This window comes from Lipotes vexillifer, unplaced genomic scaffold, assembly GCF_000442215.2.
Source record: "Lipotes vexillifer unplaced genomic scaffold, Lipotes_vexillifer_v1.1 scaffold117, whole genome shotgun sequence".
NCBI lineage: Eukaryota > Metazoa > Chordata > Mammalia > Artiodactyla > Lipotidae > Lipotes > Lipotes vexillifer.
The window spans coordinates 758,657-779,515 of NW_006785593.1; positions in this window are offsets into that span (position 1 = coordinate 758,657).

Below are 20,859 nucleotides of genomic sequence, written 5' to 3' on the forward strand. Positions count from 1 at the left end.
CTCTTTCCCCCTTGATGGCAATCTCAACGTGGACAAAATTTAACTTGTCTTTTACTCCTACATATCGTATTTCATTTCGTGGTACCACATGCATAAGTATGCATGCCCAAAATTTTAGAATCATTTTTGATTCCTCCTTTTCCCTCAACAATTAATTTAGTTTGTCTGGATCATAATGCAGAAAGGAATTGTTAAAATAATAGTAGTAATAGCAGCAGAAACAATAGTGTATTTCCTCAATAAGCATAATTTTCCACACTGTAATTTATGAAATCAGGCTGAGTTTTACAGTTTTTGACTACATTAATGGAATAGGATGCCTTTTCTCCTCAAAAAAGTTGCAAATTGGACATCTTATAATCAATGAGATTTTAGGGTAACGTAAATGTTGACTCTAAATGAAGTTTAAGAAGGGACATTTATTCATCACTTTCTTTTATACCAGAAACTGAGTTTTACATGCCTTATTGATGTTGATCATGAGTAGATAAAAATAATTACCTCCATTCATGGAGTGACTGTTATGATCCTGGAACAGTTTTTGAAGTCCGATATGCATAATATATAGCTAAGCATAAAAACAGCTCACGGAGTCGAGTATTACCCACTCCAGGCTACAGCTGAAGAAGGGCCTACACACAGAGGGGTAAATAACATGGTTAATTTAAAAGCAGAGTTTCTGTAAACTCTTCTGTTACAGACCTATGAAGCAACTAGAGTTCAGTGAAAACCTGAGGCAAGGCAAGTCTCCTGAGCAAGTATTTAACTTAGATCTTGAAAATGGTGTTTTGGCATCCTGGTTGTTTGGAATGGAGAGAGAGTAAAGTTAAGAGAACTAATTAAGAGGATACTGTAATAGCCCATGCATGAGGTGACATTTCCTTTAGCCCTTGCTGAGTTGTCCAGGCAAAGGGGGCTCTCAATGAAAGTTGTTGACTGATTGAACCACTGAGGTTGTGTCTGCATGATGCCAGACATCTGGATATAAAGACTAAAATCCAGTCATCCAGATGGTAAGGTTACATGATACAACACCATCAAACATTTAAAACTTTTAACTGATTGCCTTTCTTACTTTACATCCAGATAAACAGCATTGAGTTAACTCAGCTTGAGCATGTACCAATTGCTATTCCTTGCTTTTTTTTAGGGAATGGTTAGGTTGCCAATGCTGATGAATCACTAAAATAGTACTGGTGGTATACTAGACAGGTGAACATTGAAATAAATGAGAACTAGTAAATAATGAAGAAAGTGAAAGTTTCATATGATCAGAGACTCATTTTAAATACTACTTGTTGTGGTTGTCGTCTTTCTTATTCAAAGAATTTTCATTGGGTTGGGTGTCTCAAGCTTATAGCGTTACAGTTCCCTAAGTAACTATTATTTTTTCACATCAAAGCTAACTCCTTGGAAATATTTCGCAGACAATTAAATGTTAACACTTTCCTTCTGAGCAGTTAAAATGAGATATAAAAACGAAGCATTATAATATCATATTTAGTTCACTAGAAGTAAATTATCCTCCTAAGTAACTATATTACATATAATAATGTATTTTTTAAATCCCAATTTTGATAAAATCATACTGCTGTAATTAAGTAATGATGGTAATAGAAACATACCTTTGTTCTTTGAAAAACTGTCTCCAAGTAAATATAACTTGAAAATAAGGATATTAATTTACCATTGAAGATAATGCCTGTTAATCATATTCATTCTATGTCCAAATGCTAAGCTGACCCGTTGTAAGTGAAAGTTTGAGTAAAGCAACTGGTTAACTGGGTGTTTTGTGTGAATGATGATAAAGAGATTGATTGATATGGGGTTGGCCATTTTTTCTTTCTTGAAGAAATTACTGATTTTTAAAGTTACTTTTTGAATCATTTGGGTGGCTTTACATTTTGTGAATAGGGATAATACTCTTTTGGAAGATAAACTTTCTACACAGGAAAGTGATAAAAAATTGAGATGATTTCCTGAATAACTAAACCCACAACTCCACTGATTTAAGCTGTCAATACTTTTTGGAAGGATTATGAGTTTGTGGCTAAAGAATACTAAAAGTATATGGATTTGTTTTTTTTTGTTTGTTTTTTCTTTTTGTTTTGCTGCTGCATTATTAGTTCCCTCAATGCAGAACTGTTCTATGTATCCCTAGCACCTGGACTTGCTTCAGGCATTTAAATGCTCATTAATTTCTATATTCTTATATCAATGTGTATACTTGTGCAGAAACTCTACTGGAGGAATCCAAACTTCTTCCCATATCTAATTGTAGCTCAGAACAACTATCCTGCTTTAAGGGTTATAATCTCTTTCAGAAAGACAGGATATATGATATGAATAGTCTCATACAAATTTAGAACCAATTCAACATGAAGAAATGAGTATCTGCTACAAAGACATCTCTTTACAGTCACAGGCTTAATAATAGAGCTAGAAATAATTGCATAAGAACAGTCTGCCAACATTTGAATGGCAGAAAGAAATTTTTATAAAGTTACATGAAGAATTTTGAAAGTCTCTCAGCCTTGCTATGCTGGATGGATAAATGTCTTTTATACTGACATACTGCCAACTCAAAGCATCTAAAAGCCTTTCAGAATTACATATAAACACAAATCATTTCACCCACCTCTGGGCTGGAATGTGACAGCTGGTTAAAGTAAGCATAGCAACACCACACAACAATGTCAAACAGGATGAATGGCTTAACCAATCAAAAATAGAGCATCAAAGTAAAACTGCTCAAATTAGACTTCTGGCCCGGCAGAAAGGTTAAACGTTCTGTACTGGTATAAAGTCTCTAGTATACTTAATGACCACGAAAGTCATGTTAGTATAACCAACTGAATTCAAGATGTGATTCAACAGCTCAAGAGTTCTTTAGTACTATCACATGTAGACTTTTGTGGTTTTCTGATCCAACATAAAGAATGTAGAAAGCTATGTATATAGTACTTAAGGGAATGACCTGTGAAGTAAGAGTGACCTTGGTCAAGTCACAAGTTCCCAGCTTATAAGTTGATCAAACTACTTTCCCTCTCTGTGCTTTATTTTCCTCAGTCATAACAGAGTATTTAATACCCATTTCCACAAGCTATTTTTAGGGTTAGTTATATGTATGTGTATCAAGCCCTGAAATCAATTCTTAGTACATAGAACACACACCATACATGGAGAAAATTATTTTGCCTATTAATGGTCAGCAAAATTCATACAAAATGTCAGGGAGGGGATTTTGAGAATGATTTCCTAATACACTAAATTATTCTTAACCTAGGGATCTGACAAGTTGTTGACCCAAGAGGTTGTTTGGTTTAACTTAAAACATTACAGCAGTAGTGATAGATTAAATACCATAGCTAGAAGTTATATTTAGGTGGAACTAGAGAAAAGATAAGCATACTAATTTTTTTCCTTTTTCTTCTGCCTAGCAATAAATACTTAATCAAAATTCCAAGATGAATTGTTTCCAGCTCAGTTTGACAAACTCTAGAATGTTCAAACAGATATTACTGTTTAAGCAGGAAGTTATATAATGCTGTAATATTAAAGTTATTTAAATAAATTACTTAAAATCATTGTTCTGGGCTTCCCTGGTGGTGCAGTGGTTGAGAGTCCGCCTGCCGATGCAGGGTACACGGCTTTGTGCCCCGGTCCGGGAAGATCCCACATGCCGCGGAGCGGCTGGGCCCGTGAGCCATGGCTACTGAGCCTGCGCGTCCGGAGCCTGTGCTCTGCAACGGGAGAGGCCACAACAGTGAGAGGCCCGCATACTACAAAAAAAAAAAAAAAAAATCATTGTTCCTTTTATTTTGGTTAATGTACAAGTTCTAATAAGATCTTATCTTCAACTCCAGAGACTATATCTTCTCCATTCCATCTCCTTTCTAAACTTTGGCCTTCATTCTTTGAATGAATAACTAAAGATAGAACTTTAAAACGTTTTCACAATATAAATTAAATTCTGAACAAATGTATGTGAGCATATAATACAAAAGTGCTACAAAAACTAGTTCTTAACAATCCTTAGAGAAAAATATCTGAGTTCTCTACTGAAATCATATACTAGTGATTGGTGTAAGTGATCTACAGTCATATTACAACCATATGCTCTTCAATCTATCTAGGTTAATATGGCTATTTCACCATATGTGAGAATATCATTTTTAATCCTTACTCGAGTATGGTAGGCAAAATCATCCCTTTTAAAATCAATGTATAACAAAAGTAGAGCGGCAAGACTTAAAGCTCACTGAAACTAAAATACATAGGATTCTAATTATTAGTATAATCTTCTCCGGAGGTTAATTCCTAAAATCGTGGCTATTAAGTTTCATGTGTTATATTTACTGTGGCACTTGGGAACATTGACAAAGGGTTGAGTATCTCCGGTATGCCCATCCTAGCTTTACTCACTGAGCCATATCACTTGCTGGTAAGCTATATAAAAGACTTCTATTTTTATGGGTGGTATTTTTTCAATTATTTTATGTATTAGCTCCCAGTAAATGTTCAGTCAAAAGTAATGACACTTTATAGAATTTTGCAAACTCCTCCACGCAGTACTTGTACTACATATTCCTATGTAATTAATGCACAAAGAATGACAGTGTGTTTGGATGAGGGAACTATACATTTAATTGCTTCATTACTTTTTCCTTTTGAGTTTTTTCCAAGTTTTCTAAATGGACACTTTAATAAAGAAAACAAAACAGTGCACAACTTATACAAACTCTTCTTATATCAACATTATCCAGCCTGTAATTTCCTCTTTAGAGAGTTAGTTGACTTTTGAAAGCAGCCCTAATGTTTCATGTGCTGTTTGCACACGGATACATCTACTCTCATTAGATATGACCAAAAGAAGAAAGGGTTGGGATGGGTTGGGAGAGAAGGAAGGTGTATATGAGGGATACTACCAGACTTACTAAAAACCCATTAAGCTCATATAGAACTCTGACAAAAGGCTTTGCAAATGTTAATTGGAATATATGTCTTTCCCTGCTGCCCCTGTGACCATTCAGACCACCCCCTACAAAATTATCCCTCCCCACATATTATTTATACTCAAGACATCTGCTTTGAGAAAGACCATGCTAATTTAAAGACACAGAAAAATAATGATTTCAGTCTAAGAGCTCATCCCAAGTCTATTTCAGGGCCAAGAATAGGTGCTAATAATTACAACTCCAGTATCTCTGCTTCTCAATGATTAGCCTTTAAATGCAATTATTTGTTGTAGCTTACTGCAGTATAATAGCTTATGTTAATCCCTTTGCATAATTTGTATTAGTTTTTAAAATTATAAGACAAGTCTCATTCCTATAGCCAATAGTTTAATCAACATTTAGATGTATGTTTATTACCAGTACATCCCTCGTATTTTTTACTTTCAGTAGACAAAGCCATCTCTCCCTGAAAAAAACAGGTGGTCAGAGTCATCTGGAGAATATTCCAGAAGTCCTAGGAAAATACTAATCTTTTCTGAAGACTGGAAATGAGGGACTTGTAATTCTTTAATAACCCACAAAATAACATGAAGATGCATACTTTATGTTACTTTTTTCCTAACAGATTTACAGAAAATTTTCTAATAAAAATGATGGGCTGGCTATAATTTGGTGATAAAGAAGAGAAGCTGAAAAAAGAAAATGTTTTCATGGGAACTTCCTGATGTAAAATATAGGGGATTATCAGGGATGAAACTGCATGGCTTCCATAGGAAATCTGACCAGAGGAGGGAAGAGACACAGAGCCACCTGGAACACATTTCTTTGTTTTTCTCCCCCTCCAAATCCCTTTCTAGGTTTTTGCTCTTGATTTTTTACTATAGTGGCATATACCTTCATATTTCAAATATTCTCTCAGTGAATTATGAACCCCAAATAGCTGTGAGTAATGTCTGTAATGCTTGCCTTCTAAAGGACTTAAGCTGAGCTGCATAGTTTATAGCTGGTAAACTGGGAGTCAATCTTTCACTGCAGTGATGTATTCATTGCACTAAGAACTATTTCCATTGTAAATTAATTCTTGAAATGTTGGACCATAAATGTCATCAGCATCATTACCCAATCTGCTACCAGAAGCAGTGACTCTGTCAGTCTGCTGCAGGTGCTGGCTTCTAAAAGCAAGGTGCTCCAAACCAAACACATTAAACCATGACTCCATTCTTAAGGGCAACTGCTTTCAAAGGCCTCTGCATTATTCTGCTTGGCAAAGAGATTAATGGATGCCATTTCTGATATGCAACTGGCTTCAGGGTTTTTCTTTTGCCCTTTTAGAAAGAGGTAACTTTCAGTGCCTCTTAACAAATATATTTCCCAAATGTTCCTTCTTTAGAAGGCTCCGCTAGTTCAATCAGAATTCACCCTCTTTATGCCTTTGTTTGGAATATATGGACTTAAAATACAACCAGTTGTCAGGTCTTTATTGAGTCACCAGTGTGCAGAGAACTTATGTGGAGGCATAAAAGAATCAGGCAATACAGGGCTGCCTGTGAGGAGCTTAGGTTTTTGTAGGGTGAGAAGCAACCCTACCATGATGAAAATCAGGCAACAAATAATATATAAAGCCAATTTCAGGTATTAGTTACTCGGAGCCCTCATTGTACATTTTGCAGTGTTTACTAGGGAAAAAATGTTCTTGGAGAAACCAGAGTAACATGAAAGTTTACATTTTGGGCAGATTTTGTTGAATAGTACATCATTTGGAATATTAAACTGATTTCACAATTGCTATGCAGAGTAGACAGAATTTTAAAGGTAGTTTTTTTGTTTGTTTTTAGAAGATGTTCTTTCTTTTCAAACTGTTCAGGTTAATTCAGTGGAGTGTGCACAAAATCTAAAGCTTAGGATGCATCAATCTGGTGAAAAACCTTTGGTGCTGTCGAAGAAAACTGTTATTTCTTTAATCTTCTGATTTTGTAACCCAGGTAAGCACTAAAGAAGTGTTCTGCTCCTTTAAGAACTCAGTGGGAAAATGTTAAAAACCCTTCACCTGAGAAAAAAATGTGATTTAGAGAGAGGTCAGTGAATACACAGAAGTGCTGGGAGGCGAGGTGGGGTGCCTGAGGAGGGCTTGAAAGCTGTGCATCCCCTCCCCCCCATACCTTAACTTATGCATCTCTTTCCTTTGTCTGTTCTTCAGTTGTTTTCTTTATAATAAACTGGTAAATGTAAGTAAAGTGAAGAAAAGAAGTCATTCATCTGAAAGCAAAAGTCTGATTGAATAATTCTAAATTGGTGTTCAATCAGTTTAAGTAATGAGTGGCCAATTGGAGTTCCTCAACTCCTGACATCTATTTATGTCTTACCTCCTAAAGGACTTTAATTCACTGCCTTGTTTTAATAACAGGTATTTACTGAGAATTTACCTAAGGACAGTCACTGCAATCATTCCTCTACATGCATTATTTTACAGGTTATGAAACCATGTGAGGTTAGATTAAGAACTTTACTCAAATGTTAGACTAGCATTCAAGCCCAAGATGTATGACAGAATCACTTTCTTTTTTCCTATAGTTAGATTATTCACATTCAAAAGAAGGCAGAGTAAACCTAATTATATCTCTGCTAAAGAATCTGCATTTTATCCTTTTTTTCCCTTCCACCTTTCCCAGTTCTGACCCCTTCCTCTTTATCATCTCCATCCCATCTCATCAATTCTTAATTTTTCTTTTTAACATCTTTATTGGGGTATAATTGCTTTACAATGGTGTGTTAGTTTCTGCTTTATAACAGAGTGAATCCGTTATACATATACATATGTTCCCATATCTCTTCTCTCTTTGTCTCCCTCCCTCCCACCCTCCCTAACCCACCCCTCCAGACAGCCACAAAGAACCGAGCCGGTTTCCCTGTGCCATGCGGCTGCTTCCCACTGGCTATCTACCTTACGTTTGTTAGTATATATATGTCCATGTCTCTCTCTCGCCCTATATCAATTCTTAATTTTAAGGTCAACATAAATGCTATGTCAGTGTTACTTGAGCTGTGCACATCATCAATAAACACGGTAAAATAAGTTCAAAGGAAGAATTAGCTATTCTGGTCACTTTTTTCTAACAGGTTAACACTATTCAAGTGTTAAAAAAATTTTTATGAGCCTTTCCAAAATAAACAAATTGTGGTACCTAATTTCAAGAGGTTTACAATCACATGTGGAGGAAAGAAACAGACATTTTTTGCCTTTAAGCTTCAATCTGACTCTGACACTGATCTTCAAGCACTAGTTACTGAGCTCACTGATTAATGACATTGTAGGAAAAGGAAGCGCACAAGACCCTTTCATCACTCTATCAATCAAAAATATTTACTGAGATGTTTCTTTAAAATTCAAATGTAAATGATGAGAGGCAATTGGATATATATGTTTGAAGTTTAAAAAAAGGACTGGGATGGAAGTAAAACGTTCAGATTTTAAATTAGCTAAAAATTCCTTGAAGCGATGAACATATTGGAAGGAGTGTAGAATGAAGAGAAGATGATTAAGAAGGATCCTTAAGACGGCCAATATTTAAATGAATCAGGAAAAGGGAGACAAATTGGTGAAGGAGGCTGGGAAAGCACAGTCTGACAAGTCTGAGAAAATTAGTAAAGCGTTATATGGAAGCCAACGGTCCAAATATAATACATGCGGTTGCAGTTGTATGTTTAGTTTTGTGGCAATTAACAGTATCAGTTGATCTTGATTTGATGGGGGAGTGAAGATGGGATTATTTATTGCCAAAGCTTGTGTTCCATAATGCCTTATAAAGTGGGTGGCAGGGGAGTGAGCAGCACAGGACTCTAAGAAAAAGAGTTGGACTTCTGGTTTCAGCTCTAACAGGGAAAAACTTTGGAAGTCATCCACCTGTCCTTTATTTGCATAGATATGAGGCCTGTGTATAAAACTTAAATATTATACAAATTACTAGAGCCAATAAGAGTTCAGGCAGATGGCTAACTGTAAGATCAATATCTGAAAATTTCTTATTTCTTGGGAGAAATTTTAAAAACTTTATTTTAAAATTTTATTTAAAAACTGAAAAATATTCAGAAATATCTGAATAAAAAGAAAGGTATACTATATCCATAAATAGGGGAATGTGATATTATACTCATGTCAATTTTCATCAGATTTAATCTTTAAATCCAGTATACTTTCATTGGGGAATATGATGAGATAACTCTAACATTTATGTTGAATGACCAGGATACAACTGAAGAAGCCAAAGGTGGGGTACTTGCTCCACCTAATATTAATATTTACTATAAAAGTTATAGTAATTAGGCAGTTTGATACTGATTCAGGGACAAATAGAGCAGTGGGGCAGAGGAAGAGGAGAGCCCCCAAATAAACAGACCCACCCATATGTGGACACTTTATGAATTATAGTGGTGGTATTTGAAATTCAGTGGTGAAATTATGGCTCTTCAACAAATTGTGCCTGGACATTTTATAATCCTAAGAAAAAAAGAAAGAGAGAGAGGAAGGGAAGGAGGGAGGAAGGGAGGGAGGGAGGGAGGGAGGAAGGAAGGGAGGGAGGAAAGAGGGAGGGAGGGGAGGGAGGGAGGAAGGAAGGAAGGAAGGAAGAAAGGGAGAAAGGGAGGGAGACTTTTAGGTAGAATGTAAATGTGAAAAGCAAAACTTTTAGAAGAACATATAGAAGAATATCTTTATGATGTTCAGGTGGATTTCTAACATAAGACAGCACAAAACACAAAAAGAAAAAAATGATAAATTCTTCTACATTAAAATTTTAAGTATTATTCATCAAAAAATGTAATAAAAAAGTGAAAATATAAGCCACAAATAAGAAGGTTTTACAACACATCAACCAACAAAGGAATGTATCTAATATACATATATAATATATAGGTGTATATATGTATATTAAAATATTTAAATAAATAATGAAAAAGTTAAAAACTGAGCAAAATATATAACCCAGAAAATCATAAGAAAGGAAACTGGAAACCTGAATGGCCGATAAACATATAGAAAGTTGCTCGACTTAATTTGTAATCAAGGAAATACAAAATGAAACTATAATTGGCTCTCATTTTATGCATAGCAGATTGGCAAATGTTGAAAAAGCCGACAATCCCAGGTGTTGGGAAGGATGTGGAATACTGGGAACTCTTAAATGCTGCTGGTGGGAGTGAAATTAGAACAAATATTTGATAATCACTTGTCCCTTAACTAATAATTTTAATCATGTACATGGCTGTGACAAAACAATTTCATTCCTAAATATATAAACCCTAGGGCAGAAGTCTTCTGACTGAGTTACTTATATATCTCAAAGTATACAAAGACTTTCCAAGATACTTCAAAGGAATAGGGTTTCAGGTGCTCAATTCCCATATGCACACTTGCTTAAAATTGGTGTGCATGAGAACACATCTCAGCAAGCTTCTTATGTGTTCTTCTCCATCTCCCCTCTCAAACAATCTTTCTTCCATTTTATGAGTCAAAGATAATCCTCTCGGGCTTCCCTGGTGGCGCAGTGGTTGAGAGTCCACCTGCCGATGCAGGGGACGCGGGTTCGTGCCCCGGTCCGGGAAGATCCCACATGCCGCGGAGCGGCTGGGCCCGTGAGCCATGGCCGCTGAGCCTGCGCGTCCAGAGCCTGTGCTCCACGACGCGAGAGGTCATGGCGGTGAGAGGCCCGCGTACCGAGGAAAAAAAAAAAAAGAAAGAAAATCCTCTCACCCAACCTGAACCTTACTAGGGTACATTGACCCCAGGTGCAAAAATCACCAGGATGCCAAACAATGGAACAAATTTAAATATTGGTGTATGTATTAGGAAGGTGAATGGCTATAATGACTAACATAGCCTTTTGATGACAAGTAGTTTCTAATCATCCCCTTTTACTTATTTAATGGGGGACCTAATCAAGGTATTTTCTAATAGGTCATTAAAAATAGTGCTTTATTGTAGAGCCCTATGTGATTTTCACATATAACTCAGAAACAATTCAATGAACTAAATGACATTAGTTATTAGTCAGCTATCTTCTTCCCTTCATACTTATGTGAATAAGATTTCTTAGTGCTTATTTTTATGAAAAAATGGATCTGAACCCTGTTTTACTTTAGCGATTAGTAACAGTCATTCTTCGATACATGAATTGACAAAGAGGACTGTCTCAAAAAATAAAGTATTTCATTAAGGAATATTTCCAATATAATTTTGCTTTTTATGTTTAAGAATTATCAAAACTAAACATTAGTTATTTTGATCAATTATGTATTACTACTAATTGTAAAATCACAACTTAATCCCAAAGAAATTTTTTAACACTTAGGATTTTATAGTCAGAGGAAGTTTCATTTTTAAAATTTAAATTTTATATCTACCTTTGTTGCAGGAAATTATAACAGTGAGATCAATAAAAGACCTTGAGTCATAAAAATTATAATGTATTAAGATCATATGGGCAAAATAAATAGAAGCACAAGTTTGAAAAAAAGGGGTATGTTTGTTTTGTTTTTTTTTTTGCGGTACACGGGCCTCTCACTGCTGTGGCCTCTCCCGTTGCGGAGCACAGGCTCCGGACGCGCAGGCTCAGCGGCCATGGCTCACGGGCCCAGCCGCTCCGAGGCATGTGGGATCTTCCCGGACCGGGGCACAAACCCGTGTCCCCTGCATCGGCAGGCGGACTCTCAACCACTGCGCCACCAGGGAAGCCCAGGGATATGTTAAACTTAATGTATTTTAAGTGGAATAAAAATATGAAGTACAATGCAAAATATCACATCACATTATACGTCGTAAGAGTTTCATTTCTTTAAAATGCTATTTCAGTTACACGTGTGTGTGTACAACATGTGTGTAGGAATGTGTAGGTATCTATGTGTATAATGAATCATGATGTAAAAATAATCTTCATGAGAGTAACAGCAAAAAGCATCCTAACTCAGGTCATTCTGATGCAGCAAGCCACATAATCAGAAACAATAACCTAGGAGCAGTAAGGCTGAAAGAGTAAAAGTTTAAGACTTTGTCCTACCAAATAGATATTTTAATGTATATGTACGTATATGTGTATGTATGTATAAAATTATTTAAGATCTCAAAATACATATTTGGGAATCAACCTGAACTCTTGAGAAAGAACTGATAGCAAGGAACATAGTTTTCAGGAGGCTGTGGGGTACAGGACACATTCAGTAGCCAGAAGAACCCTGAATCTTAGAGATAAATTTCAGGAAAAAGAAACAAACACACACATATACCACAGTAGTATGAATTAGGTTGATAGGGAGAAAAAACCTACTAAAGTAAACAGATCTAGCCCATACAAGAACATAGACACGTGGGTGAGGGCTGAGTCTGGGGAGACTCTTACACTATAAAAACCTGATGAAGTACTGCCTGGAGGGGTGGGATAGGGAGGGTGGGAGGGAGGGAGACGCAAGAGAGAAGAGATATGGGAACATATGTATATGTATAACTGATTCACTTTGTTATAAAGCAGAAACTAACACATCATTGTAAAGCAGTTATACCCCAATAAAGATGTTAAAAAATAAATAAATTAATTAAAAAAATAGGAAACAAACAAACAAAAAAACCTGATGAAGATCTATTCTTTTACGTCTTAGGTTAGGAAGTTGGCATCTGCAGAAGTAGATCTCAAAATGGGGATCTGTGTGCAAGTAGTTTATTAAAGAAGTGTTCCCAGAAAAATCTGGTAAGAGAGAGAGAATCAGAACAGGGAAGAGGAAGAAGCCAAGAAAGGATATGATTTCAGACAAAGCTCCAGTAACAGCCTGATGTCACTGGGATCTCTGGAATGTAAATTTTGTCTTAGAATTTGTCCTCTCTGTAAGCAAAGGATCTGGGCTTTCATATTTAAGTATCAAGTCAGTCATGGCCTAAGGGCCCTGCTGGTGACCTCCTAGGAACTTCCTGCTCTCTGCACTTGCAGGGAAAGTGGCTCTAGACAGGGTCAGCACTTTGTGTGGAAACAAGGCACACAGAACCTGGAGATGAGCACAGAGATGAAATCAAAGGGATGTGAGGAGACTGGGCAGAGCAACAATGATAGTGTGCACTACCCTTTGGAATAGTTTTCTCTCAGTAGGAGACAATGCTATGGAAAGGGCCAGTTAGGGTCTATCAGAAGGGTAAAGTGAGCCATAGATAGGAAGGTTCCCAGGGGCTCCTAGGGAAAATAAATAAAAATACAATCAACCACCCACCCCCCCCAATAAAATAATTTTTAAAAATATGAGAATGGGAACTGGGCTAGTTTAAGGATATATTATTCCAATCTTCTATATTTTCTTTAACGTTGTAGGAATGAAATAACTTTGGCATGCCAGTCATAATACATAAACATGATTTAATTACAATGCATTTTATAAGCTTTAAGAAGGAACTATTTGGCATAATTTAGAGGGCAAGGGGAGGATATGGGGAAGAATATATTACCTGAGTTTAGCCTGAGCTCATGCTATGATAAATCTGCCAGTTTGCTGACTGTATCTCTAGCCACTAGAAAAGAAGACATCCAGGGAAAGTATGTAAGTACAAATGTAGGTCTTTTTCAGGTTTATTGAGGTAAAATTGACAATAAAAATGGTTTATATTTAAGGTATACTGCTTGATGTTTTAATATATGTATATATTGTGAAATGATCACCAAAATCAAGATAATTAACGTATCTGTCAATCCATCACTTCACACAGTTACCATTTTCCTTTTTCTTGTGGTGAAAATCTACCTCTTAGATTTCAAGTTTACAAATATTTCTTGGCTGCTTTCAGCACCAGGTGAGAGAAATGCAAGTCTGGAATTTATGTCTTTATAAGGAGGCAGATATAAAAATGAAATACCAGTAGGAATTATAATCCAATAAAGAGGAAGATGTGAGTAATGGTGCATATTAGAGTAAATAGCATTTTGATTAAAAGGTTTAAAAACTCATTTTCTTTGGAATAACCAACTGTGATTTTAAAGGTTGGCCCTTCTAAACATCTATCAGCTAGAACTGCTTTGGGCTGAAAGAAGCAAAAACCTCAACTTTCAATGGTTAAATAAATAGGATAATATAGTGGTCAAAGAATAGGTCCTGGACATGAATTTTGTAGATTTAAACCTTAGATAATAAATTTTTGCAAATTATCTAATTTTTCTGTGCCTCAGCATCCTCATCTAAAAGTGGGGATAATAATGGTGTCTATATGTAGCTGTGAGAATTAAAGTTAATACATGTAAAGTACCTGAAGTATACATGTACATAAAAGGGTACCTGAAATACAGTGAGTAATATATAAAGAAATAACTTAAAATTTGTCTTATATAAATAAAACCATAGAGATGGTTTTATTTTTATATATTTTTATTAATCCCTAGAATAAGTTACCAAAGGAGGTTCCTTCAGCCCCTACAACAACCCAGGCTTTACTTCTGGAATGGGATAATAAATTCTGTGCCTATTCATTTTTTATGCAAGTGGAATACCACCTATTTATTTTTATGTTTTCTACCTTGCTTAAAACAAAATTCAGGCATCTTTCCGTATCAGCACTGTAGGTCTCCCTCATGCTCTTCAAAATCAGTACAGTATTCCATTATATGACTATACCATTATTTACTTTACACTTTCCAAACTGATGAGCATTTGGGTTGTTTACAAACAACACTGCAATGTATATCCTTGTATATAGATCTTTGGATATTTATATGAATATATTTGGATGGTAAAATTAAGAGTTAAAGGATTTGATGTGACCCTACTCTGTGTACACTATTACCGTAAGGATTAAGAGGAATTCAGGAAGATGAGAAAAATGATAGAACATGTTAAAACTAGAAATTTAAATATATCTCACATGATTTAGAACATTCTGTGGTTAAATCTAAGTAAATGTGTGCTAAAAACTGGGACTGAATATTTTAAATTCGATTTGACTAATCCTATAACGAAATCTACCATCAACAAGTTTTTCTTGTGTATATAGAGCTTCTGATCAGCTTTTCAGAGCCGAGCTTTTAAACATGAGTAGACAACCAAGAATAAGCAGATGTACAATGAAAGAAAACATAATAAATAGAAAATAAAATTTTGGAGGAAACAGACACTGTGCAGAGAGAAAAAAAACCCTCCAAGAATCTATAAAAATATCTCCATGGGCAATCATTAAACAAATATTTAAGGGCCTACTATGTGCCAGGCACTAGGGATTCAGTAGTAAGTAGAACAGACAAAAGGCTCCACCTTGTGATGCTTAGAAATTATTGTATCATGAAATAAGAAATAACCCTATGAAAGGAATATTTGGAGAGCAAAAGAGATCATGGAAATATAAAATATGAAATATTCAAGAGAAGGATTGAACAATAAAATTAAAGATACCTCCCAAACAGTAGAAAAGACAGAGCAAATAGAAAAGATTAGACATTTTATTGGACCAGGCCAAGTGTTTTAACATCCAAATAATAAGAATTCTAAGAAAGAATAAAGAAAGCGGTGGAAAGGAATAATGAAAAAACTTTGAAATATTCCCCAGAAATAAAGAACAGGGTTCGTCAGGTTGAATTAACCACTGGTGCACAATGAGTGAATACTCGGCCAAATCAAATAACATCAGTATGCAGTTTCAGAAGATCGAGGACAAAGAGAAGGTTCTGAAACCTTCCAAGAGAACTCAGATTTATACATGCGATCAAGATCTGAAAGGCAATAAACATCTTAGGAGCAATGCTGAAAGACTGAAGGCAGAAGAACAATACCTTCACAATTCTGTACAAAAGTTTTTTCAATCTAGACTTTTTTCAATTAAGTGTGAAGGTAGAAAAAGGGCATTTTTAATAGACATGCATGGCTTCAAAAAATTTACCTTCTTTCAGAAAGTTTCTAAAGGATGCATTTCACAAGTAGAAAGGAGTTCTACTTGTTCAAAGAACAAGCGAAACAAAATCCATGAAACTGGAAAGCAAACACAAGAATGGGTTAATGGGAAATTTCAAGGGGACAGCTGTTCATCTGGCCAATCGGACTGGAGCAAGACAGAATTCACCAGAATAAATATCTTCAGGAAGAGAAAACTGGAGAATACCTTCTATTTTTAAATATATCGAGAAGTAATAACGTGGGAATGAGTGAGGAGATGAACTTAATATAAATGTACAAAAAACTCACACAAGAACAAAAGAAAACAAACATGAATTCTATGGAAAACAAAACATTGTGCAGGAGAAGAATAACCCATATGATATATGGCCCCTCTGTGAGTAGCATTTACAGAACCCCAAGACCTAAGACTAGGAGTAGTCTGGAATGAGGATGACATCATAGGCTGGTCGGTGGATTTTAATTCAGATACTTGAGGTCAGTTCTCAACTGATTTTGACCACAAAACATCAAAGGTTTTTTAGTCGATTGGGTGGACTGAAAAAATATGGCCACAATATTTTGCTGCATATCAACCGTGGGCTGATCTTGTGGCTTGCTTTAGCAAATAAAATGTCATGTAAGTGATACTGTGCAGGTTCTTGAACCTAGAACCCATGAAGTCTTGCAGCTGTCCCCTTCCCACACTTGGAACTCTGAGACTCTGTAAAGAAGCTCAACCAAGCCTTCTTGAGATAAAAGAGTACATAGAGAGAAAGACCCTGCCATTCCAGCTGCCCCAGACAAGCACAATCCCCCAGCAACACACCAACTGAACGCAGCCCCATGAGGAAACTCAGGTGAGACCAGCAGAAGAGCCATCCAACCAACCCGCAGAATCATGAAAATAATAAACTTTTGTGGTTTTAAGCTACTACATTTGGGGGCACATTGCTCTGCAGCAGTAGACAATGGATATAGCATATTGTATTTACTTGCCACTTCCAGTAGCACCTCTTCCCTCCCCAGCTCAATTTTATCAATCTTACCCTGAATATTACTTGCTGTTGCTTTTCCCAAGACATTTCCTAATGTACGAAATATTTCCATTATTAAAACTGTGTAAAAAAACTTGTTTGTTGTTTGGTTTCACATTCCCTTCTAACACACACTCAGCACCTACTGTGGATCAGGATATATATATATTTTTAACATGAGGTCTAGCCTCTGACTTCATTTCTGGCCATGACCTCATTCCATCACTTGACCTAGTTGCAATCCTCCAACTGTGACATTTGTCTCATGTCTCTTAGTCTTGAACAAGACACCATTCCCTCTCTCCGGAGTACTCTTCCTTCCTAATCAGCCTCTCAAATGCTTACCTAGACACATGGTAATACTGCTTTTTCTTTGCAAAGTTTAAAAATTTGCAATGTGGGATCCTCAGTGACCAGGTCTAATTTGTTTCTACTCAGCATATTCAAAGCTTCTTTATTTTCATCTCCCACTAGAATCTGCGCTTCTTATGTTGCGATTCTGCACTAAATGACAAAGCCTCCACTTTCTCCTGGGCCCAAGCATAGTGGTTGTTCCCACTGCTTTTCATTGTATTACTTTTTAGGCGTGTGAAACCAGCATGCTTCGGAAGGTTTTCACCTGATCTCCACGTTGGTTCAGTTGCAGAATCTTCTTCAGCAGATTCCCGAACTGATGCTGCTTTCGAAATATTGAAGCTTGTATCCCAGGGTCCAACAAAGACCAATACCTCTGCTGTGTGCTCCCCAAGACACTGTCCTCCTGAAGCTTTTTTTTTTTTTTTTGGTACGCGGGCCTCTCACTGTTGTGGCCTCTCCCGTTGCGGAGCACAGGCTCCAGACGCGCAGGCTCAGCGGCCATGGCTCACAGGCCCAGCCGCTCCGCGGCATGTGGGATCTTCCCAGACCGGGGCACGAACCCGTGTCCCCTAGCAACGGCAGGCGGACTCCCAACCACTGCGCCACCAGGGAAGCCCCCTGAAGCTTTTGAAGTTTCCAGATCTTCCTTGTGCATATTTTTTTACAGAGCTGCTATATTTTATTTCCCTTTAACATTCTCCTACTCTGCTTAGAAGAGTTAAGTCCAGCTTTTACAGTTAACCTGATTCTTAAGTTGCTCCCTTTCCTAGTTTAGACAGGTGGAACTAACACTGTTGGCCCAACTTGAATGTCTTGTTCTTTCCTTTCCTATCTTTGTTCTCTGGCTCAGACTTATCTTTCTTACATATTTCTCTAGATTTTGTCTCCTTGGTGTCTGCTTTAGACAGAAATATCAAGTTTAAGGGGCTGCTAAAAGCTTCCATAATTCAAACAAATTATGTCCACCTTTATTTTCCCCAAGTCAGATAATCTCACCCAGGAGATGTTCTTCCATCAGGCAAATATTCAGATCAGGCATGGATGCTGTTCTTGTCCTGCCCAGCTTCCTCTAGGGTCTCATCTCGTCTGTGCCTTCCCTAGGATTCGTGATGTTAAAACTCCCTGGATCATATCCCTTCAAGGCAGAGGCAATATATGCAGGCCTGTGGACAGTAACTCTCACCCTGAAAGTTTACCAAGTAATTCTTGAGTCTCTATGTCAATGTCCCTAGTTTTATTTTCTCAGTAGGTCCAAATCCTCTATATTAAAACTGTTTGATACAGCTATTCAAGGCGGGGGACTCCGAGTGTATTCACTTTGTGCAGCTTTACTTGAACTAACTATGCCATTCAAGGCCAGGAATTTCCTGAATCCTGCTCTTTGTGCAGCATTTTAACCTGCTCCTTAAGATCTTACTTCTCTTCCTCTATTAGATGTTATTGGATCCTAGTTACTCTTTGTGAATAATGGAAATAATTCCTTTCTTTTATATGTTCTCTTTAAAAGAAATGAGACCTGGAAGCATTTTCTATTTTTATATCTGTTTATTATAGCCTTGAAGATCATATCTGTCTAGAATATCATCTATGGTCTTAAAATTAAAGAATGCTTTCTCTTCCTCAAGTTTACTTATTTGCTTTCCTTTATTTATTTGTATTCTTCTCTTGCTCCTTTCTGAGTGTATGGCTGAAACCTATTTTTCCAAACCATTTCTTGATTTCTTGGGAACTGTGATTCCAAGAAATATGTTGTTCCAGGTATAAGCCTCTTTAATTACTTTCATAACCTTTAGTTTTGCAAAGTTTCTTTGGGTTGTTTTCTGCCTCCAACCAAGAAGAAGGAATATTCTCTTTATGGTAAGGAACTACCTAATTTTACTTTTTTGCATAATTACCAAAATTGACCAACCTAATACAAATAAAATCAGAGTTTGGGTCTCTGAGATTTAAAACTAAGGTTAGAACATCTGTAATGAACAAAGCTCCAGCCATTTTGAGACCATGTAGTGATGGTAGTGGAGGGTGTACATGCAGGAACATGCAGACAAGGAACATTAATCGAAGATGTTAGCTCTTCGTCTGCCAGGAATGCAGTTTAAGACAACAAAAAGAAGGATGGAATTTTGGGCAGCTGATCTAGCACTGTCTGTTCAGGCCTGGCACTAATAATTTAAAGTCTGAAATTCATCAGTGTAGTTCACTTGGAACTCAACGGCCTCTGCTGTTCAAAGTCCCAATCTGAAGGCCTGGCTGAAAAAACAGAGCATAAGCAGCAAATGTTTCTCTCCCTATCAATGTGCAAAAAAGAACAAATGCATTTTTCTGTCTCTTTTGCAGTGCCACGACAGAACACTATTTACAGTAAAGCTACAGCAGCTTGCATTCTAGAGCCCAAGCGGCCAACATCTGCCAAGGCCATTATGGCCCATTTTTGCTGAGATACAGTCAATTTGCCTGAGGATAAAGCCACCTTAAGTTGTGATGACCTGTCAAGGTCAAAATAACCACATAGATTGCACTCAACAAGATCCTAAGTTCTAAAGCCACTCACCTAAATCATGCCAGTTTAAAGTCAATTATATAACCTTTAAAGCATGACATGGTGGTACAAATTTGACTATTAGCTAGATTTTTAAAAAATGAACACTTAATTAAGTAAACCACCACCATAACTTCAAGCTCCAGTTATATTACCAGAAGCCTAAGAGCAGACCATAATATAACCTCTGGAGGCAAACAGATTCCGAAGGGAATCCAGAAGGTGCCAGGCCATGCATGCTTAGTTCCTTCCCTCAAAGTCTCCAAACAGCAAAGTCACTCCTCCCTCATAAGAGGCCTGGAATTTTATTGTAGGACAGTCACACTATACTGCTAGTTCTCAACTGAGGGCAATTTTGCCCCAGTGGCAATAACTGGAGAAATTTTTGGTTGTCAAAATTGGAGAGGTGTTACTGGCATCTAGTGGGCAAAGGCCAGGGATGCTGCTAACCATCCTACAAAGCACAGGAAAGCTCCTACAATAAAGATTTTTCAGGCTCAAAATGTCAGTGGTGCTGAAGCTGAGAAATATGCTCCATATAGAAATATAAAAGTTGGGAAATGATATTTCCCTCTAACATCAAATTTGTCATCTCACCAACAGTACACACAAGGGAGGTAGACATGATTCTCCAGAGATAGCAGAGTACTGGTAGGAAGCGGAAAGATATTAGAGTATAAAATGACAAATATCCTTTTCAAAATTATGTGTGTGTGCTCATATTTGGAATTATTAATAGTAACTACAAGGCAATATTTTAGGTGATTTTAATTCCAACATTTCTAAACCTATAAAAATATAAATTTTTATTTATATTAAAATTTTCCACGATGGTTAATTAATATTTCTGTAGTGATACATTTGAAGGGGTAAGTCACATCCTCCTCTGCTTGAGACATCCAGTCTGAGCCCTAGTCAGGGGAAAGAGAATAAACCTCGACATGATTCTGAGCCTTGCAAAGACATCAGGGAGCCTGTATCCCCAGTTGGAAGATTGCAAAAAAAGTACTATTCAGATTCTGACAGCCCTGCTGGGAATAAAGAAGAACTTATTACAATTATTATTATTTATTTTTCAAGTGGCAAT